This window comes from Trachypithecus francoisi, unplaced genomic scaffold (assembly GCF_009764315.1).
Source record: "Trachypithecus francoisi isolate TF-2019V2 unplaced genomic scaffold, Tfra_2.0 Lachesis_group10, whole genome shotgun sequence".
Classification (NCBI taxonomy): domain Eukaryota; kingdom Metazoa; phylum Chordata; class Mammalia; order Primates; family Cercopithecidae; genus Trachypithecus; species Trachypithecus francoisi.
In genome coordinates this window covers 20,332,641-20,339,807 of record NW_022681455.1, presented here as the reverse complement: position 1 = coordinate 20,339,807, position 7,167 = coordinate 20,332,641, and the positions used below count along the sequence as shown (strand labels likewise).

Genomic DNA, 7,167 nt, shown 5'->3' with positions numbered 1-7,167 from the left:
GAAAAGGGGCCATCTTGGACAGGTGGGTTGAGTTTGGTGTTCTGGCCCCTGCATTTACTGACCAGGACTAGAAATGGCGCTAGTAAAAATGAGCTAATGGCTCTCTATTTCCTAGTCCCTTAAAGTGCGGGCTTTCCCTTGACTGTGGTGCTCCATCAAGCTCTCTGGCTAGGATTCAGGTTGGGTAAGTCCAGCATGCTGGAATGAAGTTCCTAAGAGTTCTCCATTTCCTGGGAGTCCATACTGGACTTTCATCTTTTACAGCTGTTGGTAGTTAGTGGTTCCATTAGAGACTATGTAGTGTTTCATTTTCTGTATAACCAAGAATGTATTCCTCTGTGCTTCTCCCGATGAACTGGCTAACCCTGCATAACCAAGTACCACAGGCCGCATGGCTTAAACAACAGAAGCATATTGTCTCATGGTTCTGGAGGCTAGCAGTCTGAGATCAAAGTGTCAGCAAGTTTGGTTTCTTCTGAGGCCTCTCCTCTTGGCTTGTGGCTGATGTCTCCCCACTGTGTCCTCACATGGTCTTCCCTCTGTGTGTCTTGTCCTAATCTCCTTTTTCTTTTCTCTCTTTTTTTTTTTTTTTTTTTGAGATGGAGTTTCGCTGTGTCACCCAGGCTTCAGTGAAGTGGTGTAATCTTGGCTCACTGCAACCTCTGCCTCCTGGGTTCAAGGGATTCTCCTGCCTCAGTCTTCCAGGGAGCTGTGATTACAGGCGCCCACTACCATGCCCAGCTAATTTTTGTAATTTTAGTAGAGAGAGGGTTTCGCCCTGTTGGCCAGGCCAGTCTTGAACTCCTGACCTTAGGTGATCCGCCTGCCTTGGCCTCACAAAGTGCTGGAATTACAGGCATGAGCCACCATGCTTGACCATCTCCTCTTCTTATAAAGTCTCCAGTCATATTGGATTAAGGTCCACCCTAATGATCTCATTTTAACTTATTTACCTTTTCAGAGACCTTGTATCCAAATCCATTCACATTCTAAGTCTCAGGGATTAGGACGTCAACATATGAATTCAGGAAGGATGCAGTTCAACCCATACAGACCTTTAGTGGTTCTTGCTGTTTCTGTGGTAGTAAACCATGTTATGGTGAACATTCTTTTTTTCTTTTTTTTTTTTGAGGCAGAGTCTCACTCTGTCGCCCAGGCTGGAGTGCAGTGGTGCAATCTCGGCTCACTGCAAGCTCCACCTCTCGGGTTCACGCCATTCTCCTGCCTCAGCCTCCCGAGTAGCTGGGACTACAGGCACCCGCCACCACGCCCAGCTACATTTTTGTGTTTTTTAGTAGAGACGAAGTTTCACTGTGTTAGCCAGGATGATCTCGATCTCCTGACCTTGTGATCCTCCCGCCTCAGCCTCCCAGAGTGCTGGGATTACAGGCGTGAGCCGCCGTGCCTGGCTGGTGAACATTCTTTTGTATTTCTCTGGTGACAGGGTGGACATCATGAAGTGGCATTGCAAGATCTTAGTGTGAAGAAATGCACTCTCAGCTTACCCGGGTGCTCTTGTTCTCCAGCTGGTTGTATGCATTTTTTCTTTCCCCAAAACGTGTAACAGTTTTTCTTTGTCCACATTCTCATCAGTACTTGGTATTAGCAGACTCTTATGTTTTGCCAATTGGATCAGTGAGAAAAAAAATGTACAGAGAAATGTACTTCTCAGGTCGGGCGCAGTGGCTCATGCCTGTACTCCCAGAACTTTGGGAGGCCAAGGTAGGTGGATAATGAGGTCAAGAGTTCAAGACCAGCCTGACCAACATGATGAAACCCCATTTCTACTAAAAATACAAAAATTAGCCAGGCATGGTGGTACACACCTATAATCCCAGCTACTCAGCAGGCTGAGGAGGAGAATCTCTTGAACCTGGGAGTCAGAGGTTGCAGTGAGCTGAGATCATGCCACTGCACTCCAGCTTGGGTGACAGAGGGGGACTCGTCTCAAAAAAAAAAAAATGTAGTTCTCCCTCCTAGGCCTGCCCTCAGCTCTTTGGTTTCATCCTCTGGATGCAGCCACTATTATCTTCTTATGTGGCCTTTCAGAGAAATTCTGTGCCCTGCATCGAGCTTTTCAACTTGTTGCAAACATTTCATACGTTTCATATCATAAGCATTTCTCCATATTATTGCAGAAGCTTTCTAAAAGTTGTTTTTGGTGGCTGCATAATAGTCTGTAAATAAATGTGCCATAATTTTGAAAAGCATTCCCCTAATTGTTGAGCGTTTGGCTTCTGCTACTTTATTTAAAAAATATATTCCTTTTAGAAAAATTTGAAAATACAGAAAAGGAATAAGGCATCTATAATCCCAGCCCCTGTTGGCATTTTATTTCTAGTTTTTCTGTTGAAGGCTTGTTTTATTTTGTTGTTTTATATTTCTGGTTGTTCTTTGGTATCGGCATTTATCTTTAGAAAAGTCTAATGCTTCCTATAGAGTTTGGAATTTTAATTTTCCATTTAACTTTACAGGATGAGAATGTCCCCATGCCATGAAATCTCCCATCTCTTTCTCTTCTGCTCTAATGAGCATAGCAAGGAATGAAAACAAGTGAAGTTGTAATGAGGGTTGACTTGAATGCAGTTAGGTAATTTATTTAATTTTAAGTGGTAAATCACTTGCAAACCTTAACTCTTTAAACTATTGCTAGTAACAAATTACTTTTACATATTGTATAGTTCATCACAATGTGGAGACTGAGGCCTCCTTCTCTGAACCATTTAACCCTTAGCCTGGCAAGTGACTGTTCGTTTAGCCTCTCAGTAAGTAGGATGTATTTGTTCAGGAAATATGAACCTTTAAGGCAAAACAGCTTTTTTGGCCTATAAAATTGAATAATCCCCAAACCCACCAAGCAGCTTCTTTTTATGAATGAGCTTCCTTCCTTCTCAGGCTCATCAAACTTAAATTGCTAATTAATGAAGATTATTTATCAACAATTCCAATAAGAAATGTTAGGAAGGGGAATCTAATAGAGAACACCAATAAAATACATCAAACTCCAAAACTTTCTAGGACTGTTAAAAGTCAATCTACAAGCATCAGTTGATCTCGTATGAATAAACTATTTCACGCAAAATAAATTTGAACTTTATTTTATCAATGTTAAATATAGCTGAAGTTGAAATAGCAAACTTGGTTAACATCATTTTGGTGTTTAAAAGCTTTTAAGAACTTGGAATGATGATTTGCAAACTGGATTCTAATGATACTTAAAGAAAAATACCAATACGCCTAGGACAGCCCTGAAATGAATAATTAAATGCATTAATAGCTTATGTAAACTCACCACAGTAATTTGAACCTTATTCCCGGTAAGGAAGGTGTGAGGCAAACATTTCAAGAAGAAAGCACTATTTAAAACCCCAGTGTGCTGCCTTTTGGATGTTGCTGAATCACTGTTTTTTTGTGAATCTGAAGCAGTGAGAGAGGTAGAATTACAAGAAAGTGCTGAGAGAAAGCTTTGCAAACCGAGCAGGGTAACGGAGTAGTCAAAGTGTCAATCCTCCCTTTGTTTTTTGCTGAGAAGTCCCTGGAAACAGGTGAGTGATTGACTTCTTGATTAATGCTTCCCAGCTTTGGAGCATTCAGCCTCAGGCTTCATTTAAAGTCTACGTTTTGCAGTATCTCTTGAAGTAGATAGATTTAAGAGAAAACAAGGAAGCAGTCCCAAAACACATGCAAAATAACTAAGCCTTTCTCAATGATGAACAAGAAATTCCCTCCGTCCAAAAGATCTAAAATTCTTGACTTGGAATGTGGTTTTTCTGAAGTGGTGTGAAGTAGTGACATCTTGTGGCCATGTGAGGTAATTTCTGGTGATTTCCATGTTGAATTAGGAAGTCAAGCATTCATTTGTTCATTCATTCATTCATTCATTCACACTCTGAATGCTTAGAATGCTTAGCAATTGCCACTTTAACCTCTCTGCTCTGGTGTTTTTTTTTTTTTTTTTTTCTTTTTGGAGACGGAGTCTCGCTCTGTCACCCAGACTGCTGGAGTGCGGTGGCATGATCTCGGCTCACTGCAACCTCTGCCTCCTGGGTTCAAGCGATTCTTCTGCCTCAGCCTCCCGAGTAGCTGGGACTACAGGCATGCGCCACCATGCCTGGCTAATTTTTGTATTTTTTAGTAGAGATTGGGTTTCACTGTATTGGCCAGGCTGGTCTTGAACTCCTGACCTCGTGATCTGCCCGCCTTGGCCTCCCAAAGTGCTGGATTACAGGTATGAGTCACTGTCTGGTGTTTCTTTTGAACAGTACATGATAGTCTTTTGGAGTAAAGGTCAGATTTTAATGACCCTTTTGCTATAGGGTCAAATAATTGTTTCCCTGCCCTGTCCTCTCTCCACTATAGGAAAAAAACACACTGGAGGGTGTGTAAACTCAAGGCAGCAGAGATGCTGAAGGCAAAATAGCTTCATTTAAGGCACATTTCTGCCTCTACATGTGTGTGACCATAAAAAAAGTGAGCAACCCGCTCTGAATACTTTTCTTCTTAGGAGGAATACTAGCAATTATAATTACCCTTCAGAACTGTGGGGATTAAATGAGTTAAACCATAACGTGAGTTGTGAAGCTGACAGAATTCTCAAATGATGATATGGCAGAAATAGTCAGGTCATTGTGATAAGGGGCCATATAAGTTTTTTGGAGATGAAGTTTCTTGTTTGTAAAATGTGGGTGTTAAATAAGCTGACCAGCAAGGTTGCTTCTGTTTCTAACATTCCATAATTTGATGTTTTTCTTCACACTCTTCTGAACCTCTTTATTTCCAGTAGTGAGCTTCTCAACACCTATTTTTTGGCCTATAACTTCGTAGTAAGTATTTTGTTTCCTGGATAGTAAGTTCTGAATGACTTAAAGGAAAATATAGGTGTTTTATACATTATCTTCCACCACTGACATTTCAGTTTATGGTTGGAGCAGTTAGGCAAGTTTCTTTTATTTTTATTTTTTGTTTTTTTTTGTTGTTGTTGTTGGGGGGGCGGGGGACAGAGTCTTGCTCTGTCGCCCATGCTATAGTGCAGTGGTGTGATCTCGACTCACTGCAACCTCCACATCCTGGGGTTGAAGGGGTTCTCCTGCCTCAGCCTCCCAAGTAGCTGGGATTACAGGCATGTGCCACCACGACCATCTAATTTTTGTATTTTTAGTAGAGACAGGGTTTTGCCATGTTGGCCAGGGTGGTCTCGAACTCCTGACCTCAGGTGATCCACCCGCCTCAGTCTCCCAAACTGCTGAGATTACAGGCCTGAGCCCCTGTGCCTGGCCATTTAGGCAAGTTTCTGAATTTAGAAAGAAGCACAAACATCATGGCAAATATTTAAGTCTTCACTCTGTGGCTAGCAGGCACAATAAATAACATGCTTTGTTCACACACGGAAGTGTGAAGTAGGCATAGGTTCTCTTCTGGCCCATGGTCACTAGGCCAAGCAATGCAGTGAATTAATCTTTCTTTCTAGTTCTTCCTTCCCAGATCACTTGTTTCTCAACAAAACCTGAGACCTGGATAAAATTCACAGATTGAGTTTATGTCTTACCGTCATGGGGGAAAATATTCTAAAACAACCTATCTTTTAGGCAAGTCTATTCTTCTTTCCTTCCTTCCTTCTTTTTCCCTCTTTCTTGTGATTAGTTTTCCTAACACTACAAGACTAGTTTCAGAACCTTGTGAAAAGAGATGACATTCTTTTTCATCCCACTTTTTGTTTGTAATTCAATTTATAAAGCCTTTTATCTTACATACTCTCCTTTGTTTCCCAAACCAACAATCCAAAGTTAGTAGAACCAGATATTACCATCCATTTTAAAATTAGGAACCTGAGGCCTGAAGAAGTTGAGTGAGTTTCCCATGCACACACCTCCAGTGAGTGATGGCAACAGAATCGAAACCGTGGGCTTTCCCCTTGGATTTAGGTCAGGCATCACCAAACTCCCTAAGTTCATTTCAAGAATTATATTGGCAGGGCACGGTGCCTCACACCTGTAGTACCAGCACTTTGGGAGGCTGAGGCAGACGGATCACTTGGGGCCAGGAGTTTGAAACCAGCCTGGCCAACATGGTAAAACCCCGGCTCTACAAAAAATATAAAAATTAGCCAGGCATGGTAGCACATGCCTGTAATCCCAGCTACTCGGGAGCCCAAGGCAGGAGGATCACTTGAACCTGGGTGATGGAGGTTGCAGTGAGCCAAGATCATGCCACTGCCCTTCGCCTCCATGACACAGTGAGGCTACATCTCAAAAAAAAAAAAAAAGCCAAAAATTCTTCCTGCGTTATTTGAATAACTTATAACTTGTATTTACAATTTGTTTGTTTTGGTCATGTAAATAAAATTGGGAAGCAGAAAAAAGTAAGAAGAAGAAAAAAATTGGTTTTTAAGCTTTGTTAATCTCTGAATGATGGATAGTCCCTTTAGAGAGACGGAAAGGCCAACAGACAGTCTTGGGTTATTTCCCCATATATAGACCCTGAGATTGAGGATTGAATTTAAGTAAAAGTAGTTTGTTTGGGAAGTGATCTCAGGAAGGATTTGGAATGGGGAGGTGAGACAGGGAAGGGACGGATGCTAATGCAGAGTACATTGATTGGCAGATGACCATTGTGGGCTCTGGGGCTCAGCACACCAGATACCTCTGTGAGACTGCGCAGAACACAGCTCAGAGTCATTCCACTGGAGAGAAGAGGTGGCTGGGGTGCTCATGGACCAACTCTTGTTTGTCATTGACCCAACTCCCAGCATCATGGAATGTCCTGCAAGCAGGAAAAGCATGCTTAGCAGTTGGAGAGAGCCCCTTGGTACAGCTGTAGAGGATTGCAGTAAGAAGCTGCTGCCTGCACAGGAAACATGAGTGTTGAGAGCACGTGGGCAGGGCACGCTAGCCCTGTCCCCTCTATCCATACACCTGCTCTGCCTGTGTCTTATGTGATTACCAACTGTGATTCACACATCTAGCACCATGCAACATGCTAACGGAGATGCAAAATATTTGTAAGGATCTAGTGCCTCTTCTTATCACAACATGTTGATTGAAAATCCGTGCACACCTGAAAAAGTAGCACAGTAAGATGGTTTATTGTCAAGTGTCAAAATGAGTAAAGCAGAAGTCTAATACTATAGAAGCTCAGAGAAGGGAGTAACCAGCCAAGAAAGCCTTGCTG

The 7,167-nt window shown here is 42.2% G+C and overlaps 1 long non-coding RNA gene across 1 annotated transcript; it reads left to right on the top strand.

Annotated features, from left to right (window-relative positions):
- The first annotated feature begins 2,677 nt into the window (after positions 1–2,677).
- LOC117086782 lies at positions 2,678–6,852 on the top strand. Its single transcript, XR_004438574.1, has 3 exons — positions 2,678–2,765; positions 4,360–4,470; positions 6,601–6,852. It is a non-coding gene; the product is annotated as an uncharacterized LOC117086782 (long non-coding RNA).
- The last annotated feature ends 315 nt before the right edge of the window (positions 6,853–7,167 follow it).